This window comes from Mobula birostris, chromosome 13, assembly GCF_030028105.1.
Source record: "Mobula birostris isolate sMobBir1 chromosome 13, sMobBir1.hap1, whole genome shotgun sequence".
Classification (NCBI taxonomy): Eukaryota; Metazoa; Chordata; class Chondrichthyes; order Myliobatiformes; family Myliobatidae; genus Mobula; species Mobula birostris.
The window spans coordinates 5569841-5594444 of record NC_092382.1 but is presented as its reverse complement, the minus strand read 5'-3'; the positions used below and the strand labels follow the sequence as shown (position 1 = coordinate 5594444).

The window sequence follows — 24604 nt, the reverse complement described above, 5'->3', positions numbered from 1 at the left end:
GCAAAATATCAGCAACACCCCAAACTGTGTAAATGTCCCCCCCACCCCCACCGGTTTGTTAGTTCTGAGCTCAGTGGGACCCTGGTGTATACATTCCATACAGTCAATACTCACAGCATCCTTTCCTCCCACTGTCATTCTGTTACATTTGCTGCCGAGGCCACTGTCTCTACGCTGAGAGGCGGTGACCAAAGAGAAATAAAAACAAATATGCAACACTTCTTGCAGCTCTGGTGGGCTGTTACCCTGGAAGCGGAGAAAGTGGCTCACCAAAAGAAACCGAAAAGGGAAATAACAAGCTGAACATTGTATGCTGCGAGTTTCATTATGCCAAAGGTTAACAGTGCAGCCATTTTGTAACGGTGAAACTAAAATTGTAAAGGCTGTTTTTCACCATGCCTCGTGCTGTATTCAATTAATTCTCTAGTAGTTCTGGCTAACAAAAATGATCATTAATATATTAACCTCTGCCGTAAATATACCCAGTGGCAGCCTCAATCACTATCTGTTGCACCAAAGTCCACACATTGACCGCTCTTTGGCTGAAGAAGTTTCTCTCATCTCAGTTTTAAAGGGAAACTTCTTTATTCGGAGGCTGTCCTCTCAGACCACAGACTCCCCATCTGTTGGAAACATCCCTCCATGTCCACTGGATCCAGGCTGTTCAGCATTCCGTCGGTTTAAATAAGAACCCGTCCACCTCTGTACTTCTGAACTCCATAGAGTACAGGTCCAGGGTCATCAAATGTTTGTCGTACATGCAGCCTCTCATTACAGGGATTACTGTTGTGAAGCACGTGAGCAACAGTTGTACTGAACACATTTCCGGGAATAACAGGGAATGTGGTACCAGGATAATTTGCAGGGGAGAAATGTGGTTTCTTCCTCTAAGTATTTTAAAACAAGTGACTAAACACAGGCCCAGTTCCCGAGGAACAAAGTTAGCGATTTGGGTTCACAACCGTTCGTCAGAATGACTTCAACCATGTCCCGTTTTTGGTGCAGATCCCCAGCATCTTGAGTTTTTGTGCAGCATTTTACACATTATTTCATATTTACACCAGCTAACTTTGAAATTTTTCCCTCTGTATCTTCCCGTCCCCATCTCTCCATCTATCGGTTCTCAGAGTTACGGGTTGGATTCCCATCCAGGTATGAATCACAATTCCCACCCGAACAAGAATTGTTCAGATTTCATTGAAATCACTTTGATGTTTATAAACACTAATTCTTATTCACATTCTCCGGAGCCTCACTGGACAGGAACACTGAAACATCAAGTAAGAAACAGCAGGAGGTGGCCATTCAGCCCCTCTAACCATCAACAAGATGACGGCTGCTCTCCAATCTCAGCCTCATTTTCTCGACCCCTTCGGTCCTCACACATCTACCGATCTGTGTTTTATGTGAAGACGATCAGTGGGACTTCAGCGTCCTCCAGCAATCAGCCCGGTGAATTTCTAAAACAAACACTCTCTAACTTCTTAGATAATCCTGTATGGAAATAATTTCCATCTTCTGCAGCCCCGTGTTGCCCCAACCACTCACCTCCCACCCCTGTCACTATTTTCACATTCCCACCTCCCCCCTCACCTGGATCCACCTCTCACTCCCCAGCTCCTGCCCCATCCCCACCCCTCACCTCTTTTCTCTGACTATTTCCCGTCCACTCTCAGTCCAGAGGGAGGGTCTCGGCCCGAAATGTTGACGGTCCATTTCCCTCCACAGATGCTGCCCGACCCACTGAGTTCCTCCGGCAGTTTGTTCTTTGGTCTGTATAACCCGTGTTAGTATGGGGAGCGGGATTTTACACCATATTCCCGGTACAATCTCAACAAAGCACAAATAATTGTTATGGTAATTACCATACTTAAACATGATGAAAGCTTGCAAATGCTGAAAATCCAAAACAACACACACAAAATGCTGGAGAAATTCAGCACAACAGGCAGACCACGAGTCTTTTTGGACCACGAGCCTTTTTCATTACTGAGGAGGAGGGGGAAGATATCTGAATAGAAAGGTCGGGGAGGAGAGAGAAGCGACCTGGAAGGTGATAGCTGAATTCAGGTGATGGGTAGGTCAAGGGCTGGAGAAGAAAGAATCAGAGAGTTGTCAATAGGATAAAGGGAAAGAGGGGATCCAGGAGGAAGTAATAGGCTGGTGAGCAGAAATGAAAGTTCAGAGTGGGGAATAGAGAAGTGTGTGTGTGGAGGGGGGGGGGATTGTTTACTGGAAGGATAATTCAATATTCATGCAATCGGGTTGGAGGGTACCCAGATGGAATATAAAGGTGTTGCTCCTCCACTCTGAGGGTGGTCTAATCTTGGCACAAGAGGAGGCCATCGATCGAGACTTCGGAATGGGAATAAGAATTAAATTGTTTGACCACTGCGAAGTCCCCCATGTGCCAGATAATACAGAGATGCTCAACAAAACGGAATCCTAGTTTATGGCGGCACTCACCAATGTAAATGAGTCCGCATCGGGAGCACGGGACACAATAGATGATCCCAGCAGATTCGCAGGTGAAGTGTTGCCTCACTTGGAAGGACTGTTCCGGGTTCTGAATGGATGTGAGGGAGGAGGTGTACGGGTAGGTGTAGTACTCAGGCCGTATGTAGGGATAAGTATCTGGAAGAAGATTAGTGAGGAGGGATGAATGATCAAGGAAATTGTGGAGCGAGTGATCCCTGTTGACCCCTGTTTGTGACATCCGAAACAGATTTGCACAGATTTGCTTAAATGCAATCCTTACATTCATTAGTTATCTCTACATTGCAATATAAACATGATATATTCCAGACAGTGAATGCTCAAGGCATCCGGGCCTCCACGCCGGCTCCTGAGGCCACTGAGGGGTAGTGACCAGAGAGTGATAAAAAATGTTCAACACTCTGCAGCTCTGGTGGGCTGTTACCCTGGTGATGGAGGAAGTGGCTCAGCAGAACCAACTGAAAATAGGAAATAAAGAACTCAACCTCACATGCTCTGAGTTTTATTATGACAACGATGAATACTGAGCTCTCAGTCATTTTGTAATGGGCAGGCTAAAATTGCAATGGCTGTTTTAACCCTGTCTCGAGGTGTATCCATTAAATCTGTTGGTATTTACATTTCTACAGAACTTCCAGCAGTGCAGAAACTGGTCCAAAATCAAAACACATTGTTCGATGCGGCCGGTCTGTTCCAAATGTCACTATAGGATATTTACATAAGGACATCACACAATGCATTGTGGTGATAACCATTAAGTGTTCTTCTTTGTTCAATTAAGTGGTTAAAAATTCCATTATATTCTTGCGTCTGCAAATACCCTATAACCTCGATCAAACCCTGGCATTGATACAGGTGATATTCAGATCCTGCTACTGCACAGAAGGATGGAAGAGAAGGTCCCCAGATACAACTGAATAGATTGAGGTTGTGACTCAGATCCTACACTCCCCTACTGTTGAAAACATCTTGCCCCTTTCGCACTATCCAGTCCTCGGGATTTCATTCACGTTTCTGTTCCCAGAGTCGCCACCCCTCCATTGCGAACAGGCCCAGAGACACCAAATGCCACTCATACATAAAACCTTTCATTCCAGAATCACTCTTGTGAAACTGTTATGTACACATTTCCATGAATAGCAGACAAGCTGGTTGCAGGATAATCTATTGATTCCTTGGAGCGCAGGAGAATGAGGGGGGAGATGCTAGCAGGGGTTCCCAGACATTTTTTTTTGTCATGGACCCCTACCATTTACGGGAGGATCTGTGGACCCCAGGTTGGGAACCCCTGTTGGAGGTAAACAAACCTATGATGGTGTAAATAGGGTGAATGTTGGCAGGCTTTTGCGCTTCATGTTCAGTGTGGTCATAGGCTTAGAGTAAAAAGTGAAATATCTAAAGGGAATCGAAGTAGGAACTATTTCACTCAGAGGGTGGCACGAATGCGGATGCAGGTTTCAAATGCAGTATTTAGGAGACGTTTGCATGTGTACATGGATGAAGGAGGTATCGAGGGATATGGTCTGGGTGCATGTGGATGGGTTCAGGCAGAGGAAGGCACAGACTAGATGGGCCGAAAGCCCTCTTTCTGTGCTGAAAGGGAACGAATTTAAATTGAACGTCCTACACAAGTCTATTTCCCAGGAGACTTAAATCATTTCAACGTAATGTTTGAAAATGCTGCAAATACAAGAAACACTACAGATAAAGAGGATAAAAGTTAATGCTTCAGCTCCAACTCCCTGTGTCGGAATGGTTTCAAACATTTTCGGATCTGATTTCAGGTCTCGAACAACTTGAATATTTCTTTATTTTCCAGCTGCTCAAAGACAGGCGACAGGAGCGGGAACTTCCAGACACGGTGAAAATACTGAACCCGAGGTAGATAACCAACGATGCAAACACTACACAGCCTGTTCCAGATACTCATTCGCTCTGTGTACTGATATTACCTCTCAGGTCTCTCTGATCTCTACGCTCGTTTGTATCTGTGCCCTTTGACTTTGGGCTCCCCAACCCTGGGGAACAATCCTTGGTCTATTTGACTGGGCATCAACGGCATTGCAGACTGCGTTAGGGAAAATAGCTTTGACTGTACCAGTGATGCCCCCCATGCTCTAAATGATGCTTGACCTACCTGCCGCATTTTATACATTATTTCATATTTACACCAGCTACATTTCTTTTAATGTTTCCATGGTACTTTCGCCGTCCCCATCGCTCTCCACACCCCAACCCGTCTCAGAGTTATGGGTTCGATTTCCATCCCCATCTGACACACAATTCAGACCTGAATGGATATTGTGCAAGTTTCATTCAACCAAATTCTATGTTCATAAACACTAATTTCTATTCACATTCCTCTGGGGCCTCACTGGACAGGAACACTGAAACATCAAGTGAGAAACAGCAGAAGTTGGCTAGTCAGCCCCTCCAACCATCAACAAGATGACGGCTGCTCTTCCATCTCAGCCATACGTTCCTGCCCAATCTTCATTTCCTCGATCCCTTCAGTCTGCACACATCTGCCGACCTGTTTCATGTCAAGGCGATCAGTGATCATCATCGTCCTCCAGGGATCAGTCTGCTGAATCTCTAAAACAAATACTCTCTAATCTCCTTGATAATCCTCCATGGAATTAAAATCCATCTTCGGCAACCCCGTGTTGCCCCAACTACTCACCTCCCACCCGTCATTATTTCCACCTTCCCACCTCCCCTTCACCTGGATCCACCTCTCACTCCCCAGCTCTTGCCCCATCCCCACCCCTCACCTCTTTTCTCGGACTATTTCCCGTCCACTCTCAGTCCAGAGGGAGGGTCTCGGCCCGAAATGTTGACGGTCCATTTCCCTCCACAGATGCTGCCCGACCCACTGAGTTCCTCCGGCAGTTTGTTCTTTGGTCTACATAACGAAATGTGTTAGTATGGGGAGCAGAATTTTAACACCATATTCCAGATATAATCTCAACAAAGCCTAAACAATTGTTACGGTAATTACCACACTTAAATATGAGAAAGCCTGCAAACGCTAGAAATCCAAACAATACACACAAAATACTGGAGGAACTCAACACATCAGGCAGTATCTATGGAAAAGAGTAAACCGTCGACATTTCAGGCAAAGAGCCTTCCTCATTACTGAGGAGGAGGGGGAAGATATCTGAATAAAAAGGTAAGGGAGGGGAGAGAGGCGAGCTGGAAGGTGTCAGGTGAAGTCAACTGTAGGACAGGTCAAGGGCTGGAGATGAAAGAATCAGAGACTTGTCAATAGGAGAAAGGGAAGCGGTGGTGGGGGGGGGGGGAGGATCCAGGGAGAAATAATAGTTTCGTGAGGGTAAATTAAAGTTCAGATTGGGGAATAGAGGAGTTTTTTTTGGGGGAGGATGGGAATTGTTTACTGCAAGGATAATTTAATATTCATTCAATCATTTTGGAGGGTACCCAGATGGAATATAAGGTGTTGCTCCTCCACTCTGAGGGTGGTCTCATCTTGGCACAAGAGGAGGCCACCGATCGAGATGTGGGAATAGGAATCAGAATTAAATTGTTTGACCACTGCGAAGTCCCCCATGTGCCAGATAATACAGAGATGCTCAACAAAATGGAATCCTAGTTTATGGCGGCACTCACCAATGTAAATGAGTCCGCATCGGGAGCACGGGACACAATAGATAAGCCCAGCAGATTCGCAGGTGAAGTGTTGCCTCACCTGGAAGGACTGTTTTGTGTCTGAGTGGAGGTGAGGGAGGAGGTGTCCGGGTAGGTGTAGGACTCAGGCCGCTTGCAGGGATAAGTGGATGGAGGGAGATTAGAGAGGAGGGATGAATGAACAAGGGAATTGTGGAGGGAGTGATCCCTGTTGAAGGAAGAAGGCGGTAGCGAGCGAGGAAGGTAAGGATATGTTTAGATGTAATATCTCTTTGGATAACACTGTGCCAGTTCCGTAATCCAGAAGTCCCATCCCAGGATTATAGCCCAAGCACCAACACTCCCAGGACTCTTTCCTGTTGGTAATATTCAGCAGTGTCTCGTGTAATCCCACTTCTAAAATTAACACTCCGCTCCATCCCATAACAGGGCTAGAACCCGATAATGATTTAACCGGGTGGGGAACCCGGACCATGGGTCACCAGTGGGTGGGAATATATTTTAACTTGTCTTCAGCAGGTGAGTTGAGCACATATGTTTATTAACTTATTGCGGAGCGGGACCTGGATCAGTGCAATTCACCGCCACATCTCCCACAGTGAAACAATAAGAAAATGCTTTTAATATAAAATTGAAAATAAATCACTGGAAACTCAGTACAGGTTTTTGCCATTGTTATGCACAAATATTGCTGACTGCGAGATGTTTGTGACATCCTGAAGAGATTTGCATAAATGCAATCCCTACATTAATTCGTTATCTCTTTATTGCAATAGAAACATCATATATTCCGTACAGTGAATGCTCAAGGCATCCAGACATCCACCCCGGTTTCTGAGGTCACTGAGGGGCGGTGACCAGAGAGTGATAAAATGTTCAACACTCCTTGCAGCTCTGGTGGGCTGTTACCCTGGTGATGGGGGAAGTGGATCAGCAGAACTAACTGAAAATAGGAAATAAGGATCAACTCACATGCTCTGAGTTTCATTATGACAAAGATGAATACTGAACCCTCAGCCATTTTGTAATGGGGAAGCTAAGATTCCAATGTCTGTTTTAACCCTGTCTCGAGGTGCATCCAGTAAATCTGTTGGTATTTCCATCTCTACAGAACTTCCAGTAGTGCAGAAGCTGTTCCAAAATCAAATCCACGTTGTTGGATGCGGCCTATCCACTCCAGATGGCAACTATGGGATATTTACAAAAGATGTCACACAATGCTTCATGTTGATAACCATAAAGTTTAATTGTTTGTTCAATTAAGTGGTTAAAATGCCATTATATTCTTGAGTCTGCAAATAGCTTATATCAATGATCGACCGCAGGCATTGATACAGGTTCAATTCAGATCTGGCTACTGGACAGAATGATGGAAGGGAAGGTCCCCAGGTACAATTGAATGGATTGAAATTGTGACCTCAGTTACTAGACTCCCCTGCTGTTGAAAACATCTTGTCCCTATCCACTCTATCTAGACCTCAGGAGTTCATTGGGGTTCCTGTTCCGAGAGTCACCACCCCTCCATTGAGAACAGGCCCAGAAACACCAAATGCTCCTCATACATAAAACTTTTTATTCCAGAATCACTCTTGTGAACTTTGTAAACAACAACTGTAATGGGCGCTTTTCCAGGGATACAGACAATTTGGTGGCAGAATAATTTATTGAGCCAAATATTTCTCACTGCCCAATTAACTGTCAGAAAAGATCAGCGTGCTATCTAGACAAGGAACCGAAAGGGATGGGGTAGATCTTCAATACCTTTTGTTTGCCTGTATTTACTTGGGAGAGAGATACAGAGAATATAGAAATCGGGAAAAGTTAATCTTGTTATGGATTGTATACAGATTGCGGAACAGGTGCTTGCTGAATTAGAAAAGTTAAATCCCCAGGGCCTGACAAAGTGTACCTCGGACCCTGTGGGAGGCCAGTGCAGAAACTGCTCGAACACTGGCAGAGACATTTAAAATGTACAGAGCTATGAGTGATATGCCAGAGGATGGGAGGATAGCTGGTTTTGCTCATTTAGGCCAGAGAGGCTCGAAAGGTAAGAAGGGATATTATAGGCACGTGATCCTGACATCAGTCTTGGGTCTGTCATTGGATCCTGACGTCAGTCTTGGGTCTGTCATTGGATCCTGACATCAGTCTTGGGTATGTCATTGGAAGGTATTTTAATAAACAGAATTTATAAAATTTCGAAAGACCGGGCCTGATGAGAGACAGTCAGCCTGACAGGTCATGTCTAATCAAATTATTCAAATATTTGAGGAAGTTATCAAGAAGTTTGATGAAGGTAATGTGGGTGTCATTGCCTACATTGATATTAACAGGGCGTTTGAAAAAAGTTCTGTATGGGAGGCTGGTCCAAAAGGGAAAGGTCCTTAGAATTCAGGATGAAGCGAGTGCAGAAGCCAGAGAGTGCTTGCAAATGGTTGTCTCTCCGAACGTAGGCATGAGACTCGCGGGGTGCTGCAGGTATTGATATTAATGAGTTAGATAACAGATGGAAATGCGGCAAGCTGGAGCAGAAAATATGTGAATGGTCCCCGACGTTATAAGTTTGACTTTAACCTCACAATGTAACTTGTTACGACCTTGCACCACATGGCTACCTGCTCTTTAGTTTCTCTGGAACCATAATGCTTTGTTACACTCTGTTATTGTTTACTTTATATCACCTGAATGTCCTGTTGTGCTCTATTGATCTGTATGGATGAGATGCTAAACAGGGTTTTCATTGCACCTCTGTACTTGAGAATAATAAGCAGGTTTCCTATTTGAATTGTGTGGAGATTATGGACAGGCTGGGCCCAAAATTCAAAAAAAAAAAAACAATAACAACTGAGTTGCAAAGAGGGTTGCAGTGGTTGTGCAATTTCCTTACAGGTTAATATACAGGTTTAGTTGATGGTGGAGAAGGCAAATGCGATCTTTGCATTCATTTGAAGAGGACTGCAATATAAAAGAAAGGATGGACTGTTGAGAATTTATAAAGTCCTGATGAGGCAACCCTTAGAGTATTCTTAGCAGGTTTGAGCCCCTAACATGAGAAAAATGTGTTAAAAATGGAGAGGGTTAAAAGGCGGTTCAGGAAAATGATTCCAGGTTTGATTTCAAAGAAGGTGTTCCCGTGATGTACTATTCTATGTTCCATGGGATGTTCTATCTCCATTCGACCATACCATATAGGAGCAGAATTAGGCCATTTAGCCCATCGAGTCTACTCCACAATTTCATTATGTCTGATCCAAGTTTCCTGTCATTCCCAGTCTCCTACCTTTTCACCACACCCTTTCATGGCCTGATCAATCAGCGATCTATCAACCTGTGTCTGAAATATACACAAAGATTTGGTCACAACAGCTACCTGTGGGGGAAAAATAAACTTCCACAGATTCGACATTCCATGGCAAAATAAATTCCTGCTCACACCGTTCTGATAGGACGCCCCTCTATTTTGGGGTAGAGTCATCTGCTCATAGACTCTGCTACCAGAGGAACCATCATCTCCACATAAACTCTGTCAAGGCTTTGCACCAGTCGATAGGTTTCAATACGGTCACCCTCCCTTCCTCGGAATTCCAGTGAACACTGGCCCAGAGCCATTAAACGCTGTTCATATGACAAGCCAATCAATCGTGGAAGCATTTCCGTGAGCAGCCTTTGAACCCCATACAGTTTCAGCACATTCCTTTCGAAGTTAAGAAGCCCAAAACTGCTCACAATACTCCAAGTGTGGCCTGGATATTATAAAGTTTCAACATTGCATTCTTGCTTTTATATTCTAATCCTCTTGAAATGAATGCTAACATCGCCTTTGCCGTCCTCACCACAGCCCCAACCTGCAAATTAATCATTAGGGAATCCTGCACAAGGACCTCCAAGTACCTTTGAACCTCATTTTTCTGTTGTATTTAGAAAATAACTAACCCTTTCATCTCGTCTATCAAAGTGCATGACCATACTCTTCTTGACACTGTATTCCACGTTTTGACCAGTTTCCTAATCTGTCTATGTCCTTCTGTTGCCTTTCTAATTCCTCAAAGTCACATGTCCCTCCACCTTTCTTCACACTGTCTGCAAACTGTGCAACAAAGCCATCAATTCCATCGCCCAAATATTTAACATATAACGTAAAAGAATCGGTCCCAACACGGGCCTTTGTGGAATATCACTAGTCACTGGGAGAAATTCAGAAAAGTTTATTTTATTCCCACGCTTTGCCCCATTACAATCAACCACTGCTTTAATAATACCAAAATCTGTCTTGTAATACCATGATCTCGTCGCTTGTCAAGGAACCTTATATGTGGCAGAGTAAAGAAGACCTTCTGAAAATCCAAATACACAGCACCAACTGCTTCTCCTTTGTCTATTATGCTTGTTATTTCTTCAAAGAACTCCGTCAGATTTATCAGGCAAGATTTTCCCTTGAGGAAATCCAGTAGACTATGGCCCACTTTATGACGGGTCTCCAAGTACCCTGAGACCACAGCCTTAATAATCGACACCAATATCTTCCCAAATACTGAGGTCAGAGAAACTGGCATATAGGTTCCCAAACACGAGGTAATCTGCAGATGCTGGAAATTCAAGCAACACATTCAAAGTTGCTGGTGAACGCAGCAGGCCAGGCAGCATCTCTAGGAAGAAGTACAGTCGACGTTTCAGGCCGAGACCCTCGGTCAGGACAAATCCTCCAACTTCCCACAAATTGCTGCTCTGCTGGCATCTCATCATTTCCAATCAATTCTGGCAAATTCCCCTCTCATGCCTCTGTAGTTCCCACCATTGTAATGCTGCTACTTCTGTAATATCAATTGGTCTGTCTTTAGCTTCTCCTTCTTTAGTTTCTATTTGACTCCCACTAGCTGACAGACAGGGGACAGTAAGAGGGACTTTCCAAACACGGATTGAACACTAAACCCCGGGTCCATGTTTACTGCTGCAATCATGGAACAGCCCATTAACTCACAGCCTCTCACTGTGAGGGAAGGAATGGCAACTCATTCTCTTCTTGTTTCCAAAGGAACTCCAGAGCCAAACATCTGAGCACAAAACATTAATACTAACGCATCATTTCATACGCCTGGGCAGCTTGAAAGACGGTTCCATTATATATGTGTCAAAACCTGTATGGTATTCCAGGATCCGTCCTCACTGGATCCCAACCCACCCCCAAGATTTTCGCAAGTCTACCCCCTGTCTCACACAGGATAGTGTAATCAGAATTCCTCGCAAACTGTTGTCTGAGTCGTCTGCTTCATTGCGGAAGGAGGAATGCCCAATGTCATCTGTAGAAGCAGTGAGCTCGGGGGAAATCCAAACAGTGGGAATTCCATATTCCTGGACCCCCATCCCAGGATTATAACGAATGGGCCAGCACTCCCAGGACTCTTTACTGCCGCTAATGTGCCGCGGTGTCTCAGCTATTCCCAGTTCAAACACTAACACTCCTACACCAACCCGTGACCGAATTGTAACCTGAGGAACCTGTGTCTGGACGGGGGTCGAGGTTGTGTTCCGGCCCGTGGTTCAAAAATGGCCCGGGATACATTTCAGCTTGTCTCCACGTATAAATTGGACATATTGTTGATTATATTATTGTTGAGCGGGTTCTACACCATGTCATTTAGCTGCCACGTTTCCCGTAGCGGAACAGGAATGATATATTTTAACATTAAATAGTAAATGTAGCCCTGGAAAGAAAGTATCGAGATTTTTCTTTTCTTTTGATTCACAAATATTGAACGATTGCAATTGTTTGTGACATTATAAAAAGATTTGAAAAAATACAATCCCAACATTCATTCATCATCTCTTCATTCCAGCACAGACATCGTATATTCCAACAGTAAATGCTCACAGCATACTGGATCCACACTGGAACCAGAAGCCACCGTCTCTCCGCTAAGGGGCCAATCAAGAATCTATCCTTTCATGCTCTGAACAATCAGGAATCTATCAAACTCTGTCTTAAATACACACAACGATTTGGCCACCACAGCTGCCTGTGCAAAAAAAAAAAAAAAAAAAAAAATATCCACAGATTGGACATGCCATGGCAAAATAAATTCCTGCTCACCCCGTTCTAATAGGGCGCCTATTATTCTGAGGTAAACTAACCCACCAGAGGAACCATCATCTCCACATCAACTCTATCAAGGCTTTTCACCATTCGATAGGTTTCAATAAGGTCACCCTTCATTCCTCTGAATTCTAGTGAATACTGGCCCAGAGCCATCAAACGCTATTCATACGACAAGCTATTCAATGGTGTAATCATTTCCGTGAACAACTTTTGAACCCTATACAATTTCAGCACATTTCTTTCGACATTTAGAGGCCTAAACCTGTTCACAACACTCCAAGTGCGGCATCACCAGTGCTTTATAAAGTTTCAACATTATATCCTTGCTTTTATATTCTTTTCCGCTTGAAATACATGCTAACATTGCATTTGCCTTCCTCACCTTGCCTCAACCTGCAAAATAATCATTAGAGAATCCTGCACAAGGACGCTTAAGTCCCTTTGCACCTCCGTTTTCTGCTGTATTTAGAAAATAGCTAACCCTTTCATTTCTTCTAACAAAGAGCATGACCATACACTTCTCGACACTGTATTCCACATCTTGATCAGTTTCCTAATCTGTCCATGTCCTTCTGTAGCCTTTCTAATTCCTCAAAACCACATTCCCCTCCACCTACCTTCATACTGTCTGAAAACTTGCAACAAAGCCATCAATTCCATTGTCCAAATCTTTGACATATAACGTAAAAGAATCGGTCCCAACACAGGCCCTTGTGGAATATCACTAGTCTCTGGGAGAAATTCAGAAAAGGTTTCTTTTGTTCCCACGCTTTTCTCCCTGCCAATCAACCACTGCTTTATCCATGTCAGAATCTTTCTTGTAATACCGTGATCTCGTCACTTGTTAAGCAACCTTATGTGCGGTAGCGTAACGAAGATCTTCTGAAAATCCAAATACACAGCATCAACCGATTCGCATTTGTCAATCATGCTTGTTATTTCTTCAAAGAACTTCATCCGATTTGTCAGGCAAGATTTTCCCTTGAGGAAATCATGCCAACTACGACCTATTTAATGACGGGTCTCCAAGTACCCTGAGACCACATCTTTAATAATCGACTCCAATATCTTCCCACCTACTGAGGTCAGACAAACTGGCATATGGGTTCCCTTCTGTCCTATTCCTTTCTTAAAGGTGAAGTGACATTTGCAATTTTCCAGTCTTCCGGAACCATTACAGAAGCTAGTGATTCTTGAAAGAACATTATTAATGTCTCACCATATCTGCAGCCCCCGCTTTTAGAATTCTCGGTCACGCTATCTAGTTCAGGTGAGATATCTAACTTCAGACGTTTCAGTTTCCCAAGAAATATCTCTCTAGCTATGGTAACATCACACACTTGATGTTCCCGACACCTGGAGTTTCCAGTATCCTGCTAGTGTCTTCCTGCACGAAGACTGGTGCAAAATACTTATTCAGTTCGTCCGCCATTCCTTGTCCCCATTTACTACATCCCTGGTAACGTATTGCAGCGTTCTGATATCCAGTCCTGCCTCTCTTTCACACTTAATGTATCTGAACAAACATTTACAAACCTCCTTAATATTATTGGCTTGTTTACTTTGGTATTTTACCTTTACTTTTTTACACAAACAACAGGAATTCTGCAGATGCTGGAAATTCAAGCAACACACATCAAAGTTGCTGGTGAACGCAGCAGGCCAGGCAGCATCTCTAGGAAGAGGTACAGTCGACGTTTCAGGCCGAGACCCTCGACTGTACCTTTACTTTTTTAACAACTTTTGTTGCCTTCTGTTTGTCTCCACAGATAAATTGAGTATATTGATGATTATTTTATTATTGGATGGGATCTACACCAGGTCAGTTAGCCACCACTTTTCCCGTAGTGGAACAGGAAAATTATATTTTAGTATTAAGCAGTAAATATAGCCTTGGAAACAGAGTATAGAGATTTTTCTCTTCTTTTAATTCACAAATATTGACTGACTGCAAGATGTTTGTGACCTTCTAAATAGATTTGCATATATACAATCCCAACATTCATTAGTCATCTCTTTATTCCAGCACAGACATCATATATTCCAGACAGTAAATCCTCGAAACCACACTGAATCCTGAGGCCACTGTCTCTCCGCTAAGGGGCTCTGACTACAGAGTGATAAAAATCCTCAACACTCCTTGAAGCTTTGGTGGGCTGTTTCCCTGGTGACTGAGGAAGAGACCCACCAGAACTTAACGAAAAAGGAAGCAACATTCAACCTCATATTTACTGAGTTTCATTATGACCACAGTGAGCACTGAACACTCAGCCATTTTGTAATGGTGAAACTAGTATACCAGTTGCTGTTTTAACCCTGTCGAGGTGCATCCAGTAAACCTGCTGGTAGTTCCAACTCTACGGAACTTCAGCAGTGCAGAAGCTGTTCCAAAATAAAGCACTTCGTTCAATACGATAAGTCTGCTTCAAACGTCGGTTATCTGTTATTTAAAAAGTACATTATATTGTGGTGATATTAATGAAATTTTCGTCTTTGCTTAGTTAAGCTATTAAAAATTCTATCAAATTACTGTACCTTTGAATAACGTAAAACTACATTTGACAATACAATCAAGTTTGGCCCCTGCGACTGCATAGAATGATGGAGGAGAAAATTTTTCTAGATACAGCTGAATGGCTCTCAGTTCCTAGACTCCACTGCTGATGAAAACATCTTCACCCGTCCACTCTATCGAAACATCAGTATCTGGTAGGTTTCAGTGAGGTTCCTACTCCCAGCGCCCCCATCCCTCCTTTGAGAACAGGCGCAGGGACAACAAATGTATCACATAGATAAAGCTTTTCATTCCAAGTATCTTTCTTGTAAACTTTGTGAAGAACTACTGGGATGAAAACATTTCCATGAATAACAAACTTCTTGGTGGCAAGATAAATAAGAAAATAAAAACCTGTGGTTCCCTTCCTGCCCGATTAACTGGACAAAAGAACTTCTGAGAATCAGAGTGCTAAACTATGCAAGGAGCCAAACGAGATGGGGAAGACCTTCAGTGTTTCTTTTCCGTGTCTACATGTGCTGAGGAGACAGATATAGAGACGATAGAAATGAGGAAACGTTCGTCAAGTCACAGATTGTATACAGTTTACAGAACAGGCGCTTGCTCTGTTGAGGCGCATTTGGATGGATAAATCTCCAGGGCCCGACAACATGTTTCCTCTGAGCATTTGGGACGTTAGTGAAACACCTAATTTCGATTCATTCTCCTACAGCGCAGAAGCAGGGCTTTCAGCCCGTCCGTGCCAATCCCTGCAATGTCCCATCCACCTGCACCTGTGTAATTTACCTTGGATTCTTTCAAACCGTAAAGACTCGCTTTTTTCCCCACCCCTTATCTCCTACCTACCAACTACTTCTTTATCCATGCTAGAATTTTTCTGGTCATAACCGTGGCTCGTAGCTTGTGCGTCTTACCCTACCAGATGCTGCATTTAATTAAACCTCTGGTAGTTCTAGCTAACAAAAAACGATTTCTGGAAAGCTCAGTGAGATAGGAGATGCAAGATAATATTTCACAATGAAGTCAAATGTTGGATGAAGCACTGTACCTCAATGAGGTGGGCACACACGGGCTGGAGAGAGGTTGCACAAGATGTGAGTGATTGAGGAGATGGAACCATGTGGGTGAGGGATCAAGGACAGTCACTGGTGGCCATGCAGCAATGCACGGCTACTGAATAATAGGATAGAAAGAGATCCTAAAATGACAAACCTCGATCAAACAACAATAACTTTGGCTTAGGCACATTGCCCCTCCCCAAACCTTATCAAAGCGCCGTAGAAAGTATCCCATCCGTCTACATAACGCCTTCATAAGTCTGCTGCTCTACATTTGACTGAAAGGAACTACAGAGAACTGTGGGCATAGCTGAGGACATGACAGAAACCAGACTCCCCTCCCTGGACTGTGACTGCACTTCCCATTGCAACAGTAAAGCCGGCAGCATCAAAGATCCTCATAACCCTCGATATTCTCTCTTCTCAGCCGGGTCGAAGATTTAAAACAACATTGAAAACACACAGCAACAGGCTCCAGGAAACCTTTCAAGCTGCTGTTGTAAGCACATTGAATATTCCCAGCGTGAAAAGTTGTACCCTGGATCTCACCGTCTAACTCGATGCACACTTCACTGTCTCTGTAACCATAACGCTTTGCTACACTCTGTTATTGTTTTACCTTATATCACCTCGATGTGCTGTTATATTGATCTGTGTGGATGATATGTAACACCCGTTGAAGGAAGGTTTAACTGAAGTTTACAAACTTCTGAGAAGCCCAGATAAATGGAAAAGGCTTATTTCTAGCATTTAATGGGGTTAAAAAAGCGGAAACTTTGGTTGCACTTCGGCAAGTCGGAACAGTGGCATGGATTCAACAAAAATAAACACAACGATGGCCATCCAAAACGAGAGGTCGTGAGAGATCTGGATCTCACTGCCTTGTCTGAACGGGTGAAAGGTGGATCTACTCAGGCAGATGGAACAGTGTCCCGAAGGTGCTATTACCCTCTTTAACCTTCTCTGTCTGCAAGAACACACAACAGGTGGACGGGCCGCTTCCCTCTCCCTGGAATGATGTAAAACAATTGTAAACTCCGGCTATCGATCCAGGTGAAGTTTGGACCCAATGCGGGGCTGGGTGATGAAGGGAAAGTTCCCAGCACAAACCTCAACGGATGACTACAGTCTCGGTATCACCACCTCATCACGCCCCTAGGACCAGGGAAAAAGGGGCTGAGCGGCGGTCATCTCAGTCGGTCTGTTGTGAAGGTCCCAGAACGCAGACCGACCCCGGCAGGTTCTTCCAGCGAGCGCAGAGAGGCCGCCAGATCGGGGAAGTTAACTGGATGCACGACCTTACATCAGATGTCCACCCTCGGGACTAGGCTCAGTACTCACCGATGAGAACGTGTTCTCTTCACGCCCGGACAGTGAACCGTCCTCCCGATTCCCCACTCTGGGGGTGATGGTCCTCTCCCAATCCGGATCCTACAGACGATCCGCCGCCGCCGACCCACTTCAACACAGAACTGAAGGGAAGTCAGGACTGTAATTTACGTCATCACAGCTGGGGGCGGAGCCTCGGAAACAAGGCAGGTCTGCGGTGAAAAGGGAGCGGGAAAAGGGCGCACGTGACTTTCACAAACATGTACGTCCATGAAATTTTGCAAGACTTTGCAATTTTCGCCGTCAGCTGTGATTCTAACAACAAAAAAAATCATAAGAACATGCGAATATAGCACAGATCTCGTAGCTGTGTTTAGATATACAAAGATGACAGATCGTGCAGCGGTCGACTAAACACGCAACCTTCAGGCGTGTCTGTGTTAACTCTGTTACGGACCCGTAACGGGTTAAATGAACCAGCAGCAATAGACCACAGCCGGAGTCTGCTTGTGATGTTAAAACCATTATCTTTATTAGTATCTACTTAATATAGCAACGTAAACAAGAATGATCAAAAGTTAACAGTGCTATCAGCATACAGATGTGTCAATATAACTCCCAAACTATTGAGCTCGCGGGGAGGAGCACCAGGCTTAAATTCTAGAGATGGTAAGGTATGAAAGTTCAGTTCATCCACGGATTGAAGGATGTGAGAGAGATATTTGTAAACCAAGGTGAATGTCGAGATAAGGCCTTTATATCGTATTCCACAGTTTCCACGGTGGTAAAACAGGATAACAATCGCTGTAGGTTTTACCCGTCGTCGTTCCAAATCCACTTACGAATCATCGCCAATAGTAGCTTATCACAGGGGTACCTTTAAAGGGAACTAGCACCCAGGCAAGGGTTAACACAAAGGTAGATTCCACAAGGTTGCCCCGATCACACAACGTGATAGCCACTTATCGATGTGTTGGGTCGATACTCAACCCACCCTCGTGGGCTCTCGAAAGTTCCAACCAGTGACCCTCTAGTCACCGACTTCCTTCCATTGTCCGACTGCAACTGCGACTGACCGTCTGTGAGTGAGTGTCCTTGCTTCAATCAAAACAAGCTGCAGAGTCCCATAGCTCCGTCCCTCTCTCTCTCTCAGTGAGAATCAAACAGGAGCCGAGACAGCCGTCGGCTGACGTCACTCAGGCACTCTCTCTTCAGAATGACAGTCCACGGCAAGATAAACCCAGCGGCTCATCACAACTCTCAGCGAGGAAGAAGTGGTTTCTACTGATCTGCATTGACTGTGAACTCCAGCTGAGGAAACTGCGGATCCAGCTGCAGAGCGAGGTGGGGAGCCCAAATCTGAAGCTTGTTGATCGGTACTGAGCGGATGATTGTGTTAAACGCCGAGTTATATCAGTAGCAGCGACCTGAGGTGTTTTTGCTGTTTGTGTGAGGGTGTTTCGTTGCTCCCAGGCAGAGTGAAGGGCCGGTGGGAGTGTTTCACTGAGACTGTAACACCTGGCAAGCAATGTTTAAATCCGACCAGTGTCCCCTTTTTAGAATCATTCGGACATCCGTGATTTTCAAATTCCTGCAACCCTTCGATATTTCCAACAACTACTGTATTTGTTCCTGTCTCCTTTGCTCAGGTAAATTGTCAGCATGTTCTGCTTCTCTGTTCCTGCTAATTCTGTCCTCCTCAAATCTGTCTGTCCTGAACCATTCATGATCGCACGGAACAGAACTGCAGAAGGCAAAAGAGCGGATAGCGTGCCCTCAGGGAGTAGATGTGACAGTTCGCACAGAAAATGCACAGACACCTTTGTGACAGCAGGGACAAGCGGAGGATATGGCAAGGTACCAATGCCAATCGGATTACAAGTGGACGCTACACCTCAATAACGGAGACGCCTCCGTTTCTGATCGGCTGAATGATTTGTGTGCACGATTGGACCAATGGAATGATGTGCCATTGAAGAAAAGCTCCCTCTCTTCCAGAGAACAGACACCCTGTCTGGCCAGAGCCGAAATGAGGAGGAAACTACTCAGGGACAACCTAGACAAACCCGCAGAGCCGGACAACTTACCCAGTCAGGTGCCAAGGGACCATATGGCCCCGGTAAGAGAACTCTTGACGGGCAAATTTAAATTCTCTCTGAAAGAGTCCAATGTCTTTTCAAGCTTCAAGGCAGCCGCCACGATTTCGGTGCCCAGGAGAACAACGATAACTGGGCTAAAAGATAACACGCAGTGTCACTGTCTTCAACAGTCTTGCTGTGCATTGTGAGGTTGGTACTGGGTCGAATAAAATATCACTTTCCGGTTACATTGGGTCATTTCCAGTTCGCTCTCTCGCTCAAACGGTTCCGTTGATGACGTCATGGTCTTGCCCTTCTCCCCGATTTGCCCCACCGAGAAGACGATGGTTCCTACGCCAGGATATTGTTCACACACCTCAGCTGGGCGTTGACACGGTCATAACTCAGAGGCTGGTGGGTAAAGTGCTCTCGTTGTGACACAGCACTCCTCTCCGTAACTGGATGTTGGCCTTTTTGACGGGAAGACTCGGTCAGTCCGTGTTGCCAGCAACATCGGAAGCTCCATTACGCTGAGCGCGGATCACCCCCACCCTCAGGTTGTGTACTCAGTCCGCCGCTCCCCAAACTGCTGTCTGACGTCTGCACTCGAACAACATCATCAGGTTCGCCGATGATATGACAGAGGCTGGTATCATCAGCAACAATAGTGAGTCAGCATAGGGAGAGGAGGTAGAGGCGCTTGTTAAATGGTGAAAGAACAGCAGCAGGAGTGTCAGCGTGGATACGATGATGGGGGACCAAGAAGGGACAGATCGACCAGTCTCCATCGCGCATCAATGGCTCTGCTCTGGAGAGGGTCAGGAGCACGAATTTCCTGCGTGTTCACATAGGTAGCGATCTAACCTGTACTCACAACACTTCCTCACTACAGAGCAGCGTCTCCCAGACCACCATGGATAATGGTACCAGAACACCATGGATAGTGTCGTGTCCGGCTCCATCTTTCTATGGTACCAGAACATCATGGACAGTGCCCTGTCCGGCTCCATCTTTCTCTGGTACCAGAACACCATGGACAGTGTCGTGTCCTGCTCCATCTTTCTATGGTACCTGAACACCATGGACAGTGTCATGTCCGGCTCCATCTTTCTATGGTACCAGAGCTTTTATGGACGGTGTCATGTCCGGCTCCATCTTTCTATGGTACCAGAACACCATGGACAGTGTCGTGTCCGGCTCCATCTTTCTATGGTACCTGAACACCATGGACAGTGTCGTGTCCGGCTCCATCTTTCTATGGTACCTGAACACCATGGACAGTGTCATGTCCGGCTCCATCTTTCTATGGTACCAGAGCTTTTATGGACGGTGTCATGTCCGGCTCCATCTTTCTATGGTACCAGAACACCATGGAAAGTGTCGTGTCCGGCTCTATCTTTTCATGGTACCAGAACACCATGGATAGTGTCGTGTCCGGCTCCATCTTTCTATGGTACCAGAACACCATGGATAGTGTCATGTCCGGCTCCATCTTTCTATGGTACCAGAACACCATGGATAGTGTCATGTCTGGCTCCATCTTTCTATGGTACCAGAACACCATGGATAGTGTCGTGTCCGGCTGCATCTTTCTATGGTACCAGAACACCATGGACAGCGTCATGTCCGGCTCCATCTTTCTATGGTACCAGAACACCATGGGCAGTGTCATGTCCGGCTCCATCTTTCTATGGTGCGGAAGCTGCAAGGCATCGAACCACAGGGGACAGTGAAGACCGCCAAGAGGATCACTGGGGTCTCACTCAGCCCTATTTGTGATATAGCATCTTGTGCTTGTATTGCCTAATGCCTGCATCAGCAAAACTTCCTGATGTCGCCCTCTGGCGGGCTGCTGTAGACAAAAGAATACGTCGCACTGCCCTCTGGCCTGCAGCTATACAGCACAAGGCCACGTGACTTAAGTGTTTTCCCTCGAGATTGCACAGAACAATACCAAATATGGAAATGTTGAACAGACCATACCCGTTCCAATCAACTATAAATATTGTTAGCGGGGTCGATGCTCCCCGGAGGATCGGCTTCCCTAAAGAGTCCCTAACGAATACCTGGGTCCGAGTCTTGTGTGGAAAAGGACATTCCCTAATAACCTGGCGGCAAGGAGGGGATCCCCGTATATCCCTATATCCTATCCCTCTGAAAGGAATCTCCATCCCTCCCTGTGAGACTTCCCTGAAAGAGGGGAATCAAGACCAGGACCAGGGTGAGGCGTGAGTAAAGCTGTCCCTGACCAGCCAGTGCCCAGTTCCTGGGTTCTGGTGAGAACAAGAAGGAAACTGGGAGAGGGAAATCTCACCTGATGGAGAAAATATATTTTTTTTACGGAATTTAATAGAATCCATTGATTGCAACAGAAAAGACCCCAGAACGGGCAGCCAGCCCACGCTGTGGCGGCACCGGATGTTCGCCCACCTGGACCGGAGCCCCGCCCCTGTGCCCGTTTCTTCCGCAGCCTACGGGCGGGGACGGACCCTCCGTTCACAGAGGGTCGCGTTTCCACCAGACAGGGGAGAGGTGTTGCCCGATAGCAAAGGGAGGGAACTCTCAATTCCCCCGGATAATTGTGGACAATATCCGTATTTTAAAATGTTGGACCCTGCCTGAGGTTCGCAATCTGATCAGCGACACCATGATTTATGAACCTCCAGCGTTTCATAATTGGTTTACTCGGACCTGTCAAATACTTTACCCGCCGCCTGCCGATTTACGGGCGCTGCTCCGTATCATATACGGAACTTCCTGGGCTGTGGCGGAACCCAACTTCTCGCTGCCAGGGTTACTCCCGAGAGAGACTGGCCACCGTCAGTCGGCGAGGAAGCCTGACGGGCTATGGACACGAGGGTGCGCGAAATTAAAGGCCCTGTTCTTGTCGCGGCCCCACAACACGGAGAATTCAGAGAGGTTACCCGGTGCATGCAAACGAAAGGAGAGACTGTCAATTATTTCATAGCCCGATCAAATACACCTGGGAATTTAATGCGGAAATACTCCTGGACTAGCCAAATGCCCCGTGAGCTGTACAAACCTTCCGAACTGCCCCCGACCTGAGCTCCGCCATGTCTTTTAATTGACCAGTCTGAACTGGCAGACCCAGTAACAGATGTGGTAACCCAGACCCTGACCGACATGCAACGAAATGGGTTGTTTAAGATCACGGGAGAAAGGGGGCAGTACATACAAAAATGGAAGTGGAAGGCGGGAGGTCTGCCAAGACCCCGGGACAGGAGGCAGGGCGTATATAGGAAATGTGGGCGAAATAGGCATTAGACCAGAGAGAGTCGGGGCGGCGTGGGTGGAAGGGATAGGCCAGGGCAGTAAGAAAGGATGACCCGTAAACACCCCCGGGAAATGAGACATTTCACTCTACGTGAGCCCTGCGATTCCCAGTAGGGGGGTCACGAGGGGAATACGATACAAGCGGTGATGATCAGGCTCCATGCGAACCCGCAGGAGGATCTTCTCCTGGATGTAGAAATAGCTAAGAAACGAGTCCATGTCCTGATCGATACCGGCGCCACTCTATCGTCCGTAAGCCCCTCTGTGGCACTGCCTGAGAGTACTACTACTGTAAAAAGCCGGAGTCCCCATGATCGATCCATTTCCCCAGCCCATAGAAATTAGAGTAAAAGGTAGAGTGATTGAAGAAACGTCGTTATAGCCAATAACTCACCCGTTAGCACACTAGGACGCCAGGCTTTTTTTTTGCAAACTAAACGTCATAATCCATTGCACTCTCACGGGATGGTAGCTTGAGCAGCCCATTGAAAAGCTGCCTGAGCTTCTCTCTATGGTGCTCCAAAAGACGGGACCCATAGACACGCAGGTGGCTTTACATGCTGACATATAAAGTGGCTCCCCTGGCGAAACTGGCTGTGACACGGAATAATGGTGAAAGTGGGGAATTGGAGATTCTTGGGGAACTTTGTAAATGCCTGCAAGTTGGTAACTGCTTTGCACTGTCCCCCTCTGGCCTGTCTGGCCACGCGTCCACTTCCCCCTTCATATGAACTCCCCTTTCCCGAGGAGGAGAATTAATTGGAATGATCGAAAAGGAGAGGGATTTTAGCCATCTGGGTCTGGTCTGGTTCTTTGCAAGAATGTAGAATTGAGTGTCTGTATTGCTCAGTGCCTGCATCAGCAGAGAATCCTGGCGTTGCCCTTTAGCCTATTGCTGTAGACATAGGACTGCATTGTTCTGTCTTCCAGCTTGCAGCTGTACGCCACCAGGCCACGTGACTTCGGTGTTTTCCGCTCTCGCTTCCTTGGAGCAAAACCAAAGATGGAAATGTTGAATAAGCTATACCAGTTAGAATCAACCATAAACACGGTGCGTGTGCTGATTGTCAGCAGAGACGTTTCTCTCCGGAGGTACGGCTCTCCAGGTCACGTAAACAAAGAGACTCCTAATGAATACCTGGATCTGAGTTTTGTGTGGAAAAGGACATTCCCTAACAGGGTATTAACACAAATATATCAACATTATATAAATAAGAAAGAACAAATTCAAGACAATTAAAGCAGACAATGCCAAGAGGAACGAGGAACTATCCAAAAACAGTCCAGGATCCTGTTAGAGTCTAGTTCAATCTGATTACTTACACAGAACCATCTCGTGGCACGCATCGTTCACCAAAATCTCGCTTTAAAATACAAACTTATGAAAGATACTGGACATTACTATAAATACATTTCTGACCAGTTTTAGTGTCAGAGTCCTACAATTATATTACGACCGATCCATTATTAGAGATAGGGCCATACATGATACACGTCCGGATATAATCGTAAGTCCCTTGGAAAACAATAAGGGGAAATTGATATGGGTGCTGAGGAAATGGCTGAGGCATTGACCGACTATTTTGTGTCGGTATTCACGGTGGAGGACACGTCTAATATGCCAAAGTAGAAAGTTATGGACGAAATGGGAGATGAGGACCTCGATAAAATCGCTGTCACTAAGGAGATAATGATGAGCAAACTAGAGGGCCTGAAGGTAGCTAAGTCCCCTGGTCCCGATGGGATGCATCCCAGCGTGCTGAAGGAATTGGAGGGCGTTATAGTAGACTCGTTGATAATCATTTATCAAAACTCTCTAGACTCTGGGCAGATCCCGGCGGATTGGAAGACAGCAAATGTCACGCCACTTCTTAAAAAAGGATGTAGCAAAAGATGGGCAACTATAGGCCAGTTAGCTTAACATCTGTAGTCGGGAAAATGCTTGAAGCTGTCATTAAGGAAGAAATAGCGAAACGTTTAGAAATGTTTGTGTCTGATGGTCTGTGGGTCCCGTCTTTTGCAGCATTATAGAGCGAAGCTCAGGTAACTTTTTACTGGGCAGCTCGAGGTACCATCCCGCGGGGGTGCA

At 45.6% G+C, this 24604-nt stretch overlaps 1 protein-coding gene across 9 annotated transcripts in view; it reads right to left on the bottom strand.

Moving 5' to 3' along the window:
• Positions 1 to 24604, bottom strand: part of LOC140208245 (NACHT, LRR and PYD domains-containing protein 3-like) — an 81113-nt gene that overhangs the window by 32075 nt on the left and 24434 nt on the right. The window contains exons 4-5 of one of the 9 annotated variants that reach the window (XM_072276776.1): positions 7120 to 7334; positions 5271 to 5401 (exon numbers count right to left, since the gene is read on the bottom strand). The exons of 4 other annotated variants lie outside the window; for them this stretch is intronic. The gene's annotated coding sequence lies outside the window, so the exon portion shown is untranslated. Of the gene's footprint in view, positions 1 to 1642; positions 1729 to 2466; positions 2619 to 5270; positions 5402 to 7119; positions 7335 to 17155; positions 17333 to 24604 lie in introns of those variants that run through there. 4 more of the 9 variants (XM_072276775.1, XM_072276781.1, XM_072276784.1 and 1 more) reach the window with 4 other exon arrangements.